This window comes from Papaver somniferum, chromosome 5, assembly GCF_003573695.1.
Source record: "Papaver somniferum cultivar HN1 chromosome 5, ASM357369v1, whole genome shotgun sequence".
NCBI lineage: Eukaryota > Viridiplantae > Streptophyta > Magnoliopsida > Ranunculales > Papaveraceae > Papaver > Papaver somniferum.
The window spans coordinates 209,941,379-209,960,926 of NC_039362.1; the positions used below are offsets into that span (position 1 = coordinate 209,941,379).

At 36.3% G+C, this 19,548-nt stretch overlaps 1 long non-coding RNA gene across 4 annotated transcripts; it reads left to right on the plus strand.

Annotated features, from left to right (window-relative positions):
- Positions 1–13,268: 13,268 nt before the first annotated feature.
- LOC113284502 lies at positions 13,269–18,142 on the plus strand. 4 transcript variants are annotated; one of them, XR_003328198.1, is made up of 7 exons: positions 13,269–13,618; positions 14,185–14,281; positions 14,823–16,331; positions 16,425–16,500; positions 16,657–16,757; positions 16,845–17,097; positions 17,212–18,142. It is a non-coding gene; the product is annotated as an uncharacterized LOC113284502 (long non-coding RNA). The 4 variants fall into 4 exon arrangements; XR_003328196.1 differs by having other exon boundaries at positions 14,185–16,331; XR_003328197.1 differs by lacking the exon at positions 14,185–14,281.
- The last annotated feature ends 1,406 nt before the right edge of the window (positions 18,143–19,548 follow it).

The window sequence follows — 19,548 nt, forward strand, 5'->3', positions numbered from 1 at the left end:
ACAGAAACTTGGTTATCAAGTAGTTTGCTTAGGTCAATGCTCTTGCAGACCAAGTAATCTATGTGTCAGCATTTTAAATTAAGTCACAACTGTACATCAAATAACTAATGAATTTTATTTATTTGTTGATTTTTTCTATCAAAAAGAAATTATTTGTTAATTTGAGATTGATTAGTTTGAGCCAAAAATTAGTTTGGTAATCAAATTCAGAACAATTTTTAAGAGTGATCTTTTTATTTTTTATCAGCAAAAACAAAAAACTTTGGTTGTGGTTTTGAAATTGACTTCCGCATATGGAGAAGCTGGTTATCAATTAAGCTCTAAATTCAACTAAAAAAATAATCTAAACTTCACTAATTCCTCTTCTTTATGGCCATTTGGTTTACCGTTCCTTTTCAATTCTCCACGATAAACAATAAATATTTTTTTACTCAAAAGGATAATACAACTAAGGGGGGAAAGGCTGTCACAAAAAAGTGATAGTACTTAGGCTAAGCATTATAGTTGGCGTTTCGCTTGGCTATAGCCAAAATTAGTCAAATGAGAGCGAATATGCACCTCATTATGGAGGAGGGGCATCGCTTAGCTAATATGGACAAAAAATCAGTTTCGGTGCAAATAGTGCAATGCAAAATCTCAATTTACATGCAAATAATGCAACACGGAGACTGAGTTCCCGTGTTTTTTTTCCAATGAAAATTCTGATTTTTGTTCCCAATTTTTTTTATAAATAATTAAAAGGAAATTAGCTCACAATTTGTCGTGGGTATGTGATACCCACGGAATCATGAAATAGAATTTGACTAATATAAAAGATGGGATTGTCTGGTCCCATATTTTGGTTGATAAACTCCCCGTATGACTTCCATCTACCGCATGACTGGGTAATCCGTCTGCCGCTTGATTTCCTTCCCTGTAGTTGTGTTGTAGCAGCCTGCGGGATTTGTCGAAATTTGAATTTTATTTCCTCGATCATCCCTGATATGTGCCAAGGTGGGGATAGAGGAAGTGATGAAACGCAAAAGGTTCTCTGAATCGGTTTCAAAGAGAACTCTTGGTCATTTCCTTTCTGTTGTTGTTCTTGATGCCAATAGCATAACCCAATTTTTTGCAGTTAATGCAGTCATAATTCCTAGTGACGGAGCTAGAGCAATTAAAGTTCGTGCATCAGAATCTCTGCATATGAACCTTGCCCCTGCAAATCCTAGGTGACCTCTGGATGTTCTATCTGTCTTAAGATTTATCCAGTTGATGTTGGGAATGGACCATCCTACCGATATTGTTGATATCTTTTTATCCCTCGTCGGGTGGTTAAATATCAGCGCATCTCCTGGTATGATTTATGGTGAAGAGTGTAGTCCCCCGTAGAATTTTTGTTGCAGTTTTTGTGCTCATGGTAGGATTTCTTCTGTAGTTGTTTGCTTTTGTTGGTATATTAGGTTATTCCTAGCTAGCCGTATGGTCCAGAATAGAAAACAGAAAAAGGAGATTACATATGTTGACGCAGGTTGTTGAAGGATTTGGTAAATGGTTGTCTGAGACGTTAAGGTGAAAGCGGGGTGGGAGTTAGGTGAAATTGATAGTTGAGTGAGTAAGGAGTTCCAGAAGGTAGGTGTTGTTTGACAGTGAATTAGAAGGTGACTTTCCAATTCTGGATCAATGTTGCATCTGGGGCATATGTCTGAGTTGGTCAGGTGGATGTGGTGTAAGAGTGAGAAGGTTGGTAATCCTTTATTGATGGCTTTCCACAAGAAAAGTTGAATTTTTGGAGGACATGGTAAAGTCCATAGGAAGTTTGTAGGTAGTATAGGGGTGTGTGCTGGTTGACCATGGGTGAGACATTTGTATCCCGGTGAGGTAGTGTAGTTTCCAGATTCTGAGTGTGGCCAGATGATTTTGTCCTGGGGGCTATTTTGGGGAAGATGGATGTTCATTATTTGTTGGATTATATGATTGGGGAGGGTACTTAATTTTTCATGATTCCAGGAATGGGAAATTAGGCCAATGATATCTGTTACCATTCAGATTAGGTAACATTGTGACGGGTCTAGATTTATTGAATGTTGAATCCAATTGGCTTCTATCGGAGTTGATAATCCATCTCCAATACGATGGAAAATCAAATGTTGTATGGTAGGGACAATTGTTGCCAATTGTCTCCATTGAGAACTGGAGGAGGATGGTATGGAATTAATGCCCTGTAGTGTTGGTTGTTGATCGAGATATTTCGCACTGAAGAGTCTTCCGCAGATAGAGTTAGATTGTTCATGTAAATTCCATATTCTCTTCATGAGAAGCGCCTTATTATAATCACTGCTCTTCCTTATTCCTAATCCTCCTTCACATATTGGTTTTGTTATTTTATCCCAACCTATAAGGTGAAGTTTTTTAATTGCTGAGTCATGTCCCCTGAAAATTTTTCTAGTGATATGATCTATTTGTTTATGAATATTGCTGGGTAGATTTTGTGTTTGTATAATGTGGTTTGAGGTGGGAATTAAAGAGGTTTTGATAAGAGTGAGTCGTCCGGCTGGAGTTAGGCATTTTTTCATCCATCCTTTAGCTTTTAGGGCTAGTCTTTGTAGGAGGGGAGCGAACGTTTGATTGGATGCCCTGCCTTGTTTCAACTGGACTCCTAGATAGGTTGGAGGTTTTGAGATAATCGGCATATTGAAGAATCGTTGAAGTTCGTTTACCTTGATCTGGTGTAGTTTTCGGTAGTGGATGATTATTGATTTGGAAGTATTAATTGTTTGTCATGCAGATGTGCTATATGAGTGGAGTAGGGTTTTAAGGCGTTGGTTCAGTGGGAAGCTTTATATGTGATATAATAAAATTTACTTTAGATGTGCAAAAGTTTACTTTAGTGAATTCAAATAATATTGTTTATGAGTACAAAAAAATTAAGAGAAAAAATACAGATATAGTTAAAAAAATATTAAAAAAAAAAGTTAAAAGTGAAAAATTAGGAGTAAAAATAGGTTTATAATGAAAACTTGAACACATAAACTCAGTACCCATTTAAAAAGTCACGAAAAGTGAGTTTTTGTAAAGTAATTTTTCAAACGGATCGCTTATCTTAAGGGTCGGTCAGATCTGATCAACTTTTTGTTGTTGTAAGAAGCGAAATTGCCACGTTAAAGCCAAGCGAAGGACCTTAATAGTTGAATTTCTCTATAATTAAGCTATAGCGAAGCGAAATCATCAACCATGGTGCATTTCCTTAAGAAAATACAAAAGTCAAAGTGAAGCTAGAAAGTTATATCAGCAAATTGCAACTAGCCGAGAAAACCAAACAAAAGCAACTCCAAAACTAAAAATTACATGGATTCATCTCCCGATATCATCCCTTGCCCTTTCGGATGGTTTGAGCACTATTGTCATCATCATATTGGAACATATGGAAACTGATGTCAGGTTTTCTTTCAAGCCATATCCATCCAAATCCATTTATTGTAATAACTCAAATTCAACTTTATCAACTATCCATCTTACCACCTAATGTCAGGTTTCCTTTTATTTATTTATTTTTTTGATCGACAAAGAATGATATATTAATCAGAAAAACAAGTGGGTTTAAAAGAACTGAAACACTTAAAAAAATATACAGAACAACAAAAAGGAAAAATAAAGATCTAGTAACAAGCTACTTGATCGTCGACGTTAAGAAAACACAAAAAACTGACTAGGCCAATTTACCATAATCCATTGATCAACTTTATGATTAACTTTCGTCATTTAGAATTGCCAAAGTTTTATTTTTAGCTCTAACCTTAGAGTAAGCATTACGTGCAATTAGTTTGGCCAATTCTTTAGAATGTTGGTGCCCACCGCTATGGTGCTATGTATAACATGCAATTTCAAATCCTAGGCTTGCAAAAACTATATATGTTTTTGCCCTAGTTGAAACCTTTTTGGACCCCGGTTTTACACTTTGTTCGGCTTCTCTTGTTTGTGATATGTCACAAAATACAATATATTGACCTCGGATATTTAATTAGGCCGCACCAGCAGGCACCAACACATTAAACTCAAATGTGATCGTGCAAGTTAGTGGCATGGATAAGAAGCTATATTGGCCGATAAAACGAAGCTTCAAAACAAAAGACCAAAACCAATGTAAATGATAAGTGCATCTTCTTGAACGATTTTTTTGGGACCATGATTTTTTTTTTAGAGGACCGTGATTTGATTAGGCTACCTTCCCTATGGTTATAAAGGGTGACCTAAAAGGTGGAGATGACTAAGCTACCCTTTTATTAATTAATTAAATATTTAATTAATTAATTTTATTTTTAAATTTTATTATTATTTTTTAAATTTTAATTTATTTTTGTATTTTTTTGTATGAGGTTCGGTTAGGGGAAAAAAATTTAGCCGAACTTCAAAAAAATTTAGATAGAACAAAATATTTAATTAATTAATTAAAAAAAATCTAGCCGAACTTCAAAGTTTTTTTTTTCTTTTTCCAATAAAATTTTAATGGAGAATGTTTAGGTTTCATACTCGTTTTTCAATCCGTTTATGATTTCATACTCGTCTTCAATCTGCTTATGATTTCATACTCGTTTTCAATCCGTTTTTAATTTTTTTCCTTTTTTTCTTTTTTGTAGTTTTCTGTATGTGGTTCGGTTAGGAGAAAAAAAAAATCTAGGCGAACTTGAGAAAATATATATAAAAAATTTTAGATAGGAGTTCGGTTAAGTATTGCAAAGATTTTTATGAATGTAACCGAAACTTGGTCAGTGTATTTTCAGATAAGAGTTCGGTTAATAAAAAATTTCTAAAAAAATTGGGACCAGACCGAACTCAAAGTTTAGGTACAAAATTTCTAAAACTCTTGCGAACACACTGAATTACGAGTTCGGTTTGCAAGGAAATTTTTCGTTCTAACCGACAGGTTCTTGGTGTTCTATGTTTCAGGGAGTTCGGTTAGAAAACTAGGGTTTTTCTAAACTACTTCTAACCGAACAATACTCTCAAACTAACATTTTAACCCTATTTTGATGATTACTAATCGATTTTTTCAATCAAAAACAAATTAAAAATAATGAGTTTGTCGGAAAATGCCTCCGAATTTGCATATCGTTAAAAGGTTCGCGAGAAAAATACTTGTCGAACCAAAGCTAATAAAGAAAAAGTTTAAAAAAAATTAAATTTTGAAAAAAAAATTGAAAAGAAAAACCATTTTTAAAAAAAAATTATTTCTAAAAAAAATATTTTTCAAAAAAATTATTCTTTAAAAAAAGTTAAAATTAAAATAATATAAGGACATTTAGGTCATTAACTAAAATGTATGGATAAGGGGTGGCTTCACTTTACTTCTAAATGTTCTTCTAAAATTAAAACCATGGTCCCCTCAAAAAATCCATGGTCCCAAAAAAAAAACGGTTCATCTTCTTGATGTATGGGTGCATGTCCGTGCATTTGGGGACCGAAAGCCCAACAGTTGGTTACCATTAGAAACCCTAGTTTTCTCTTTATAAAAATCATTTTTCGGGGACCATCCTTTTTGGGGACTATGATTTTATAAGGCCATTTACCCTACACTTATAAGGGATGTCCTAAAATGTAGACATTACTAATTTGTCCCATAACCCTAATTAAGATTATAACTAAACTAATAACTACCAAAATATAAATTTAACCTAATCTAATCTATTAACAAAAACAAAAAATCAAAGCCACCCCATACCCTAGCCGTACAAACTGTTTACGAGAAAAATAAATAAATTTATTCTCTTCTTCTTCTTATTTCTTTCAACATCGTCTTCATCGATTAATCGTCGATTAATAAAATTTTCATCGTCGATTAATCAATCGAGTATAAGAATGGTTCTTCGAAAGCAAACATAAAGACTCCCAGGAAAAGGTCCCCCATTAGGACATCTAGCAAATCAACCAAGTGCATTGGAGATTCACAAAGAAGTGGAACCGGAAGGTGAAGTCATAATCATCTACAATAGACGCTTGAAGAACCCTGAAACTGTCATGGGAAAGACCCGCAGGTATTTTCGACCAAACCCATTACTTTTAATTTGATTTTGATTCGTTTAATTGAATAGAAATCGTCAAAATAAGAGTTCAAATGTAAGTTACAATACCTTGTTCGGTTAGCACGAGTTTTGATAAAAACCCTAGTTTATTAACCGAACTTTCTGAAAGGAAGAACACGAATAACAGTTCGGTTCCATAGGATATTAAATTAGGTTACCGAACTGATTGTTCGATTGGTTCGCAAAAAAATTGAAATTTGGTTACGTAATGTTCGGTTAGATAGTTGGTTCATATGAAGTTTGCGAACCAACCGAACTATGTACACTTGGTAAAATCTTATTTTGACGTGAAGTTCGGTTAGTTATTGTTTGCAAACCAACCGAACTTATAGACCCTAAAGTTCGGTTACATTGCGGGCAAACCGAACATTATTCTGGACGACCAAAAACCTCAATTAACGAGCGAGTTCGGTAACCTGCTTATTTGGAAAAAATAACCGAACTACACTTTCAGATGTGTTCGGTTACATGTTCTTCACATAAGGTAACCGAACTAGCCCAAATCTACTTAAAATTTTTCATTTTTTTGGAAGTTCGGAGCAATTCAACCAACATTATCTAAGTTTGAAGCATAGGTGGATACCCAAATGCTCTTCGTTGGTAAAATCCATCGTTTTCATCTTGAGATTGAGTTTGGGGAAGAATACAATCACCATCTAAGAAATAACTCATATCCAGATCATTGTGAAGATTAACAAATACTCTAGGAGAGGAAGGAGATGAAGATTCAGATGAGCTATCTGTTAGAGAAAATGAGTTTATAAAATATTTTGGTTTTTTGGTCTTGGTGGGATTGGAACTTAGGATATATTGGTCACTAAGGACACTAGCTCATTTTCACTATTTGTGAATGAACCTTTAGTCCCACATAGGGAAAACTAAAGATGATACCTCTCCATAAGTATTGAAATTTTTTATATTAGAGTGGCCCTTGGGTCATTAGCACTTTTGTGCGAGGGAGAGGACTTAGGCAATGGGCTAGTTGGTGCAATCACACATTTTCACACACGCGCGGTGCTTCGCACCGAAGCACGCACGCCGCCGCCGCCGTCCGTCCGTCCGTGCGGGCCGGGCTCGGGTGTGGGTGTGGGTGTGGGTGTGGGTCAAGACTTATCTTTTTTGGCAAAACTTCTTTTGAATTTTTGAACTAATACTTAAAAGATTTCAAACAAAATAAATCTTTGGGCGACATTATGTCTATGCATGAACGTTATATCAACATTAATTTGCATGAACGTTTTATATCAAACTTAAATTTGCATGAACGTTTTTACTTCAAATTTAAATTTGCATGAACGTTTCATATCAAAGATTATGACGCATGAACGTTTCAAACCGTTGGAAAAAATCTGAATTAATTGAAATTGTTTTATGAGACCTCTCTCTATTCTCTCCTATATAAAGCGATCACTTTCTCTCATTTCGTTTTGTGTCCAGAAGAGCTACTATCCTCTTCTTTTCGTCTTCTCCCCCTGTGTGGTCCTTTATTTTTTCATTCCGTGTGCAATTGTTGTTGAGGTCGTAAGAGTGGGCAAGTACTGTAGTGCTAACAGTGCTTGCAACGGGCAGTTTTATCCTGGATACGAACTTGACCACAGGGTATTGGCATCACTCTTTCTTGAGGCGTACCGGTCAAATATCGTGTTAAGGAAAGCGTGTTGAACACGTGACTCTGTCCTCTGTTTGCAGTCCAATTGAGTGTTGCTTTACTTTCAGAAATTATTCATTTTGATTCTAACATTTTTCTTGAGTGTTTTATTGTTACAGACGCAACAATCTTAACACGCTATTTGACCGGTACGCCTCAAGAAAGAGTGATGCGGAAGGTATGGTGATTGATGAAACTTTTCAAGTGTCTACTGCTATCGAGAAATTGCCTACTTCCTGGTCCGAGTACAAGAAGAAACTGAGACATGAAACTGCTGAAGTTACTATGGTTGAACTGGGTAAGAAAATTCAAGTTGAAGAATTGTTGTGCTCCAAGGACAAAAATGTATCTTCTTCAAGGGACATGTCTTACAAAGTTCATGTGACTGAACACAAAGGTTCCAATGCTGATAAGAACCGAAAAAACTCCAAGAAACCTCCAGGCAAGAAAGGTATGTTTCAGAAACCTAAATCTAGCATTAATAAAATTAAGGGTGATTTCTATGCTTGCGGAAATCCTGGCCATATGTCGGTTCACTGTAGAAACCGTAAGGACCTTAAAAAGAAAAATAATGCTAATTTGGTTGAAAACAACAAAGATGAATTTTCTGGCACGCTGTCTGAAGTAAATTTGGTAACAAATGTGAGAGACTGGTGGGTAGACTCTGGGGATACCAAACATGTCTGTGGGAACAAAGAAATGTTCACCTCCTACAATAAGGTAGGGGAAGGAGAGAAACTCTATATGGGTAACTCATCTGCAGCTGCGGTTGTAGGAAAAGGCAAAGTTGGGCTCAAGCTCACTTCTGGCAAGACTCTCACTTTGAATGAAGTTCTTCATGTTCCGGACATCTGCAAAAATCTTGTTTCTTGTGTTGTTTTAGATGATAAGGGTTTTAAAATTGTAATAGAATCTGGGAAATGTGTTGTAACTAAGGGTAAGGATTATGTGGGGCAGGGTTATAAGACCGAGGGTCTGTATAAGCTTAATGTAAACTATGCTGTAATGAATAATAATGATTCTTCTGCTTATGTTTGTGAGTCTTTGAACGTTTGGCATGGTAGACTTGGACATGTAAATTATAAATCAATGCTTAAACTAGCCAATGTGGGTTGCATACCCAAATTTAGTTTGGAAAAGGAACACAAATGTGAAATATGCGTAGAATCAAAGTATGCTAGAAAACCTTTTAGCAAAAATGTTCATAGAAATTCTAAACCCTTAGAATTAATCCACTCAGACCTAGTTGACATGAAATCAGTTCAAACTAGAGGCGGTAAGAAATGGTTTGTTACTTTTATAGACGACTGTACTAGGTACTGTCATATATATTTGCTTAGAGGTAAGGATGATGCCTTAGAAGCATTTAAGAGGTATAAACTAGAAGTTGAAAACCAATTGAATACTACCATTAAAACCATTAGGTCCGACCGTGGTGGTGAGTACATAACTCCTATAGGAGATTTCTGTGTAGAACATGACATAATACACGAGGTTACCCATGCTCATTCACCTCAGTCGAATGGAGTAGCTGAACGTAAGAACCGCACCCTTAAGGAGATGATGAATGCCATGTTAATTAGTTCAGGATTACCTTCGAACTTGTGGGGGGAAGCTGTCCTCTCAGCCTGCTATATCCTGAACAGAGTGCCTTTTAAAGGATCAGATAAAACTCCATACGAATTGTGGAAAGGTAGACAACCTTCTTTAGCATACTTTAAAGTGTGGGGGTGTTTGGCTAAGGTTCAGATCCCTAAACCTAAAGCAACCAAAATAGGATCCAAAACTGTTGACTGTGTCTTCATAGGGTATCCTGAGCATACACCTGCATATAGATTTATGGTTGTGAATTCTGATGTTTCTGAAATTGGTGTAAATACTATTATGGAGTCTAGGGATGCTGTGTTTTTTGAAAATGTTTTTCCTTTAAAATCTGACTCTCGTAAGAGAGGTGTTGATCCCCTAGATGTTCCTTCAACCAGTCAGACTTTACCTTTAGAGGAAGATGAAGTAGAATTTGATCTTAGGAGGAGTAAAAGGGCTAGAACTAAAACCTTCTTTGGACCTGACTTCATAACACTAGCAGAGTCTGATCCTCAAACTTATAGAGAAGCCATGACTTCTTCTGAAGCTCCATGGTGGAAAGAGTCTTCTATTAGTGAAATGGAATCCATCAAAGAAAATGATACATGGGAGATAGTAGATTTACCTCCAGGGTGTAAGGCCATAGGATGTAAATGGATCTTCAGGAGGAAACGTAACATAGATGGAACTATTCAAAAATACAAGGCTAGGTTAGTAGTCAAAGGCTACAAACAAAAGGAAGGTGTAGATTTCTTTGATACTTACTCACCCGTTACGAGCATTACTTCCATTAGGATGTTAATTGCTATAGCCGCGGTTCATAACCTAGAAATACATCAAATGGATGTAAAGACGGCTTGTCTACATGGTGAATTAGATGAAGAAATTTACAGGAACAACCTGAGGGCTTTGTAGTGAAAGGTTGTGAAAACAAAGTTTGTAAATTGAAAAAATCTTTGTATGGATTGAAACAAGCACCTAAACAATGGCATGAAAAATTTGATCATGTAATGTTTTCTAGTGGTTTTAGAATCAATGAATCTGACAAGTGTGTATATACTAAGCTTGTAAATGATGCCTGTGTGATTGTATGCCTGTATGTTGATGATATGCTTATACTTGGTACAAACATGGATGTAATTAATTCCACTAAGAACATGCTGAATGAGAACTTTGACATGAAAGACTTAGGCCCTGCAGATGTAATCTTAGGGATGAAAATTATGAGAAATTCTAACGGTTATAGTCTTAGTCAATCTCATTATGTTGAATCTGTGCTTAGAAAATTCAATCATTTTGATTGTAAACCTGCTTATACTACGTATGATCCTTGTTGTAAACTCAAAAAGAACAGAGGTAATGGAGTATCACAACTTGAATACTCACGAGTTATAGGAAGTCTGATGTATTTGATGAACTGTACTAGACCATACATTGCTTATGCTGTGAGTAGGTTAAGTAGGTATACTTGTAATCCAGGGCAGGAACACTGGGATGCCCTTTTTAGAGTGTTGAGGTATTTGAAATACACGTTGACCTTTTGTTTGAATTATGAAAGGTATCCTGCCGTCCTTGAGGGATTTTGTGATGCAAACTGGATATCAGACTCAGAGGAGTCTAAGTCTACGAGTGGATATGTTTTCACTCTAGCATGTGGGGCTGTTTCTTGGAAGAGTTCAAAACAGACCTGCATAGCTCGATCCACTATGGAATATGAGTTTATTGCGCTAGATAAAGCAGGAGAGGAAGCCGCTTGGCTAAGATGCTTTTTAGAAGACATTCCTCTCTGGCATAGGCCTGTGCCGGCTATATCTATACATTGTGATAATCAAGATGCCATAGCTAAAGCTAAAAACAGCTACTATAATGGGAAGTCTATACATATAAAGAGAAGACACGATACCCTAAAACAACTAATCTCAAAAGGCGTTATTTCCATTGATTGGGTTAAGTCCAAGGAGAATATCGCGGACCCTTTGACGAAAGGTTTGTCCAAGGAGATAGTTAGTAATGCATCTAAGGGGATGTGGCTTAGGCTCATTAAATAAACTTGCCATGAAGGATACTCAACCTTGCTGAATGGAGATCCCAAGATCAAGGTTTCGAATGAGAAACTAATTTGTGGCGGGTCAAGGTAAACACTATCAGAGAATTCATTCTCTGCCCCTTTCCTATGGTGTAGACGTGATAGTGTGACTGCATGTGAGGATGACTTTCTATTAAGTCTTAATGAGTTCTATAGTTTCAATTTTAGATTGAAGTGGGGTGTAGCAGTAAACACTCTTGATAGAACTCACCTATCTGAATGTGGAAGTGGGTCGCTTCCTATGAGAAAAGAGCTGATTCTCTAGAGCATTCGGAGAAACGAGATTTGTCCAGGACCAAAAAGGACACAACGGCACGAACTCGACAGCACCTAGAGAAATATCACACGTGGTTATTATCGCGGATTACACCAAACGATGATAGTTCAAGACATCGCGTTCACTGTCCATCAAGTAGTTCCGGCAATTTCTCACTAAGCAAAGGTTCAAGACCTCAGGGACACCTCTTGCCTAAGTGGTATTTCTCGCTTTCCGTTTTCTGATTTTTATCGGTATTTCATTCATGTGGGGGATTGTTAGAGAAAATGAGTTTATAAAATAGTTTGGTTTTTTGGTCTTGGTGGGATTGGAACTTAGGATCTATTGGTCACTAAGGACACTAGCTCATTTTCAATATTTGTGAATGAACCTTTAGTCCCACATAGGGAAAACTAAAGATGATACCTCTCCATAAGTATTGAAAATTTTTATATTAGAGTGGCCCTTGGGTCATTAGCACTTTTGTGCGAGGGAGAGGACTTAGGCAATGAGCTAGTTGGTGCAATCACACATTTTCACACACGCGCGGTGCTTCGCACCGAAGCACGCACGCCGCCGCCGCCGTCCGTCCGTGCGGGCGGGCCGGGCTCGGGTGTGGGTGTCGGTGTGGGTCAAGACTTATCTTTTTTGGCAAAACTTCTTTTGAATTTTTGAACTAATACTTAAAAGATTTCAAACAAAATAAATCTTTGGGCGACATTATGTCTATGCATGAACGTTATATCAACATTAATTTGCATGAACGTTTTATATCAAACTTGAATTTGCATGAACGTTTTTACTTCAAATTTAAATTTGCATGAACGTTTCATATCAAAGATTATGACGCATGAACGTTTCAAACCGTTGGAAAAAATCTGAATTAATTGAAATTGTTTTAATGCGCCTTTATGAGACTTCTCTCTATTTTCCCCTATATAAAGCGATCACTTTCTCTCATTTCGTTTTGTGTCCAGAAGAGCTACTATCCTCTTCTTTTCGTCTTCTCCCCCCGTATGGTCCTTTATTTTTCATTTCGTGCGCAATTGTTGTTGAGGTCGTAAGAGTGGGCAATTACTGTAGTGCTAACAGTGCTTGCAACGGGCAGTTTTATTCTGGATACGAACTTGACCACAGGGTATTGGCATCACTCTTTCTTGAGGCGCACCGGTCAAATATCGTGTTAAGGACAACGTGTTGAACACGTGACTCTGTCCTCTGTTTGCAGTCCAATTGAGTGTTGCTTTACTTTCAGAAATTATTCATTTTGATTCTAACATTTTTCTTGACTGTTTTATTGTTACAGATGCAACACTATCATCAATTGAATCATCACTTGAATACTCAAGATTAATGAACTCAAAAAAAAAATTATTTTCCATGTTTTTCTTCTTCATGTTTTCTATATTTTACTCTCTCAATAATTCTATTTCTTTTAAAAAAAACCCATCTGATTTTTTAATCTCACTAATTATCTTTAACTTAGTCATTATACTAGCTATTATTAACACTAACTAATCATACCCAGAATTAAACAAAGGATAATTTAGGTATTATAATAAATATATAGATAAATGATGAACTACACTTATTTCTAATGTCTTACCTAAAATAAAACCATAATACCGAAAAAAAAAACATGGTCCAAAAAAAAAATGATTCTTTATAAAGCAAGAGAAGCCGGAACTCCAAAGTCCAAACCAAATTCACAGATTAGGTCGAGGCAGAGAAGCTAATTCCATCCAATTTAAATGGCGAAAAATTGGTTTAGGGTGCTGAACCCTAGTTTGTCAAAACCTTTTTCCTGGGTTTCTGCTTCAGTTTCTCAGATTTAACCCGTGGATTCTCGGCAGCAGGTACAGAAGTGGGAATGGACGAGTTTATGAAAATCAAAAGTGTCTCTGAGAAATCTGAGAACCTAGGAAGAAACTCAGGAGAAGCTAATTCCATCCAATTGAAAGGTTTTGGCAGTGATTTTGTCAACAAAGGTAATGAAAACTCTACTATTTCTGATTGGAATGCAGTGATAGATTATTGGTTTCTTAGAAATCTTGTTTTGTTTGGTTCTTTGATACCTCTATTAGAAAGTTCTATTACATTTCTTACTCAGTGATATACTAATGATCTTCAATTTATTGAATGATGAGATTATTTTAGTGCATTGCGAGGTAGAATGAGAGTAACAAATCAATAGAACGACAAATATATGTTATGTTTTTATTAGAAACTAGACTCATCATAGGATGTTTGAAACTATTAAGAATAACATTTGCAATCAACCTAATGTGCCAATTACTGAAATTTAGGAATACGGAATTTTCATTGTTATCAGTCATGTAATAGATGATTAAAGATGTCGAGCGAGAGCCGCGGAATAGGCTACATTAAATGCGTCGAGTGAGCCAAATCTCCAAAATCAAGAGCTTGGAACGAGAAATAGATCATCCACAAAAAAGAACCTTGATTCTTAGTTTGAGAGACTTGCTATCACTATTTCCTTTTTTCAGATGCTAGTTCTGCATTTTAGAATTTTTTATGCTGATTGTGGTTTTAGGTGGAAGTGCGACTTCGCCATTCTAAAAGTTAGGTATCTTTCTTCAACATTGAGAAACAACTGTTTCTGACGGTACTGGCAAGGACGAGCTGCCAAGGTACTCCTCACCTGGCTAACCATAGATAAGTCAAAGAGGTATCCCTGATTGAACTCTTTAGGTTGTAGTTGACTATTGTGTCTTACAACCGTTCCCTTTTGCAAATCATGCTTTCATTCCTTCCATACAGTCCTAAGTTAAAAAATCAGTTTTGGACTAAGAATCACATAAACATAACTGTACTCTTATTATGCCGGTTGCCAAAGGTTTATCGGAGGATAAATAGGCACAAAAACTAGCCTTGCAATGTTGCCTTGAACTGTAAAGTTCAAGGACCTGTATGAGAAAAGCACCATGATTTTCTAAGTCGTTTATTTTGTAAGACATCTCTGGATCAAAAATATGCGTGTAATCTTGTACCTGTCAAAGACTCCCTCAGACAAGAGCCCAACATTTTATTAATCCGTGTCCAATTTAGATCATAACAGATATAGAATGATCCAGTGTGGGTTCAATATCTTAATTCAGTTCATGCATTTATCTGAGGCAGATCGGATGTTCTGCGCATGTTCTTATTTGTTTAAATGTTTATATGATATAGGAAATTTGGTTCAGTACTATTTGCATTGCCTAAAGGAACATTGAGGCTTGTTAGATCTGGCAAAAAGGTAACAGATATCATTTTCTGATTGTGCAGCTAGAAGCTAATAATTCATGTTATTTGGGATATACTTTCATACTCTTAAATGGTTGTTTCTTTCTGTTTATATATAGTCAAGGGGATTCATGATTCGTCTAAGTGATGTCACAGATCTTAGCCATGGATGAATTTCCAAATGAAGCTTTTATGTCATAGTTATCCTGATAGACGAACCACAATGTGTTTTTTGTTCTAGTTTATTGTGTGCTTTACATATAAAGGCAACTTTGCCGAGGTGATCAGGATAATGTATTGATTTCCTCTTTTTCCCTGTTGCCTATATTGATCTGGCTATGATTTGTTTTTTTGGGGACAATGAAATACGTATTTGTTGTCCAACATCTGTACATAGTGAATATTTTAGCTGAGAAACTTGTGTTACTATATTTTTCTACAAAGAATTTCACGACTGATGTATACTTTAGTGCCTCATATTGTTTTCTCCCTTTCCGCCGAGGTCATCAATAACTATTTGGTTTCCTCTTTTTCCCTGTTGCTTATACATATTGCTTGGGTATGCTGTGATATCTGGTGTCATCAATGTTTTGGTCATTGATCCTGGTGTTTTGTAGCCAAATAATATACACAAAAGCGTACTGGATGTGTTTATTAGATCTTATGACTTTTTGGTAGAGGTGAAACTTTGCCGAGGTCATCAATATTCATTTGATTTCCTCTTTTTCCCTGTTGCCAATATTTTACTTGGCTATTCTATATGATTTTTGGGAAAAATTATTTTAGATAGTTTGTCTAGTCTTATTTGTTGGCAATATCTTTGTTTCTGAACACATACTAGTCCTGGTTGAGTTTCTGTGATCTGATGAGACACAGATAGACGGGCAGCTTTGCTGAGGCTATCAATTACATTTGGTTTCCTCTTTTTCCCTGTTGCCAATATTCTAGTTGGCTATGTTTGGTTAGGTTATGTTTTCGTCTCAACACTGTCAAAGATAGGTAGACTTTCACCTGTTCTTTTCTGGTTATGAACAATTCAAACTTTGTTTACCGAGGGAAGAGTTTTTGTATGACATGTATCAGGTTTAGTAAGTCGTCAAGTATCGTTTTGAACTGTGCCCTAGTGATGATTACTTAACAGAAGCTATGGGTTTAACATCCAAGTGAGGCTCTTTTGTCATAGTTACTCTGATGGGGCAAGTTGGTAATTAATATGCTTTTGTTAGTACATATGCTTTTGTCATAGTTCCTTGATGTGTGAGTCTTAAACCTTGATAATTCTTTGTGATTTAAAAATGCTCCATTTTATCTATTCTCGAATTTATATAGTGATTATTCTTGTTCTGCCATTATCATGTTCCGCTTACTGATGTATTTTTTGTATTTTTTTTATTGCAATCGTCGGATAATGGAGAGTATATGGTTGGAGAAGCCAAACTTGATGAAGAGTTTTGGGTAATTTTCAGTAATTTGAAATTCTGCTTTAAAATTGTTTTTTTTCGAATTAGATTTTGAAGGTGGGTTTTATTTGGGTTGTTTTTTGAGTAGGCATCAGCAGGTTGAAGCACAAGGACTTTATGAAGATCCATCACACAACCAGTTCTTAAAGCAATACGCCAAGCAGGTAAAACTACACTTACCACTACTGAAAATTAGTAATGCATCACATGAGAATGGTACAGCTGCTTATTGGCTTACTGTCGATGCAGGAGTTTAATGTGATAATATGGCAATGCACGACACATTATTTAAAAACCGTCCATGTGCATTATTGCTGCAGGAAAGGAAGGCGATAGTGTGCTTATTGCCATGCTTAAAAATGTCATTGGAACACTGGATTTTCGTGGCAAGTACCTGTCACAGGGGGAGACATATCCTGAGGTGCATTATACGTACTTGGGTAATTTTTTAATTTAATTTAGCAATTTGATGTTGAGAATCACCTAAGATTTGTCCTTGATTGCGCAGGAACTTTGGAAGCCTGTGAGTTCATTTAGCACCTTCAAAGAAAGAGGATCACAGAAATATGGCATAATCTCGAGTGTAACTGTAACCGAAGTCAACAAGGTGTTTGAAGCAGCATGCTGAAGTTTGAATCTGCAAAAGAAGATGGTAAGACTATCCATCCCTCCGTCCTTTGACTGCTTAAGTTCTCTTCCAGTCATCTAAATTGCACGCTAGGAAACCACCATTGGCACTGTACAGAAAGATGGGATTTGAGGTAATAATACCTTTTTTTTTTTTTTTTTATCTTTTTTTGATTCAGTTTCTGATGGTTAGTTGCTTTTGATCAATAACAATGAACTGGTCCTGACATGAAAAATTCTCCTTTCAGATACTTGCAGAGGCGACTCCTCATCTGGAAGAACATAACCTATACCTCTGCAGCATAAATCTGTGGTTACATTTTACTCATTCTTGAAAACTAACAAAGGTTTTGTTCGAAATGTAAAGTTCTGACAATAGTATTCAGTGAGACCTAGCATAAAAAAATGGTACATACGGAACCGTTCATTGTAAAGTCCATATAAACAAGTGTGGCAAATATTCAAATATAGGAATAGTTATCAGGGGAATAGTTATCGAGATTGTTAGTTACTCTGCATTCTATGCCGAGAATGAGCTGTTTGAGTTGCTCATATCCAATTTGTCTGATATGGTCGGAAGCCTTGAGAGCGAGCAAAAGCAACCAGTTCTTAAAAGTTTGCAGTGCATTTTGTTATGGTAGGTGGGAATGGTAATGGTTTCAGGGTGAAACGGGATGCGACAGGATGATAGAGATAAAGCATGAAGGTGCTAGGTTGCTTCCGATGTCATTGTCAGCAACTAACAAGGGGCAATCATTGCTAAGATTAAGAATGCTGCTGAGAGACCCTCCTGTATTGTATGAGCATAAAATATTTTGAAGTGCTCGGAAGTTGGATCTTCTCATATGGGGCTGGAATTGCTACTACAAAGGTCATCTCTGAAGCCCAACTCCCATAAGACTACGGGCAGAAGCTTCACAAAATGTTAACTTTTTTACTACTAACGTTTTGATTACTAGAAGTCATAAAATGATTTCTGCATAAACATCCAAACAGGCTACAACTAACAATTATTATATTTTAACTATAGAGAATTAGCCTTTAACAACCATTCCAACGTATGTGGATTAGACTTCTGATCATCAGCTGATCGATGTAGCAATCACCATCTATTTCAATTCTCTCTGGGTGTATAATCTTTATAGACTTGTCAGTAAATGGTAAAAGTAAATTTTGGAAGATGTCAATTAGGTATAAATTTGCTAATTATTCTCAAATTGACCGATACATTGTGCAGCGTGGTCTGTCTGGCGCACCTATATGGATATGGCTGCCAAAATACACAATGCGTGTGCGAAGATAACAATCCATTCTTGTTATACCCGAATCTATTCTCACTTTATTTTACTTTTCTTCCATGGATTGCTTCAAGATTCTACCTATAAATATTACATTGAACATTTTAACCCGCTTACCTGCTGAATGTATTCTGGGGTGCAAATCGGTATGCACAAGTTGGAATAATATTGTTTCTCATCATCCATCGTTCTACAAGATGCACTTACATCGTCATAATGATTCTACTGGTGATGATTCTGGTAATCTGAGTTTTCTTAGTTTGACTAATGATGAGATTTTTTTACTATCTTGAATCTAATGAGAATAATGAGTCAACAACACCTGTCGAGAGAATCAGAAGGATGAATTTTACCCCTCCATTTAAGAGATTTAGGTTTATTGGTTCATGCCAAGGTTTGATCTGTCTTGTTAAACCACGATCTGTTTGTATCTGTAACCCTATCACTAGGGAATATGTGATGCTTCCAGAAATTATTATGGATAATATGGGTTTTATGTTGGATCAGCGGATTCTGCTATGTTTCTTCAACAAATGGGTACAAAGTTTTAAGAATATATTCGGTCCCTTGGAAAGTGCACATATACACTCTAGGCTCTGGCAGTGGATGGAGAAAACTTGATGAGTTCAATTATGCATACCGCGTCTCTTATATACACTGTACCTTTGCCAATGAAGCTGTTTACTGGATGGATGATAATTTAAAAATGATCTGTGGCTTCGATTTTGTTGAGGAAAAAATTCGTGAACATCTTTCACCACCTCCTTTGCCACCAAATAGTGATTGGTTTCGCTGTCACATAGGGGTTTTGGATGGGTTTCTGTATTTTACTATTAATGTTGAAGATGACAAACTTCATGACTTATGGCTATTAAAAACGAAGGATGATGATCATGGCATCGGAGGGGGTTGGAGTAAAGAGTTTAAGATTGACAAAAGCAGATTATTGGCAGTTGTGAAGAGTTACGGTGCTTTTAACTTACATTGGTATCATCTGGACAGTTATGGCACAAAAGCTTCAGAATCAAAAAGGCTTGTGGAACTCAGGAGATGTTTAGTTATCCCTCACAAGAACAGCTTAGTTTCATTGAAAGAATTAGGGGAACAAGATACAGAAACAATGGAGTCAGTTGAAGGAGACAGAGAGCCTTGATCAATATCTCAAGCAAATATAGAGGATCGGAACCCTGAATGCACACTTATAAACTGGTAATGTTTGTTGAGTTTTCTAGTATTTTTTTAGACTTTTGAGATTTTCGTTTTGAGATTGGATAACTAGTAACCTTT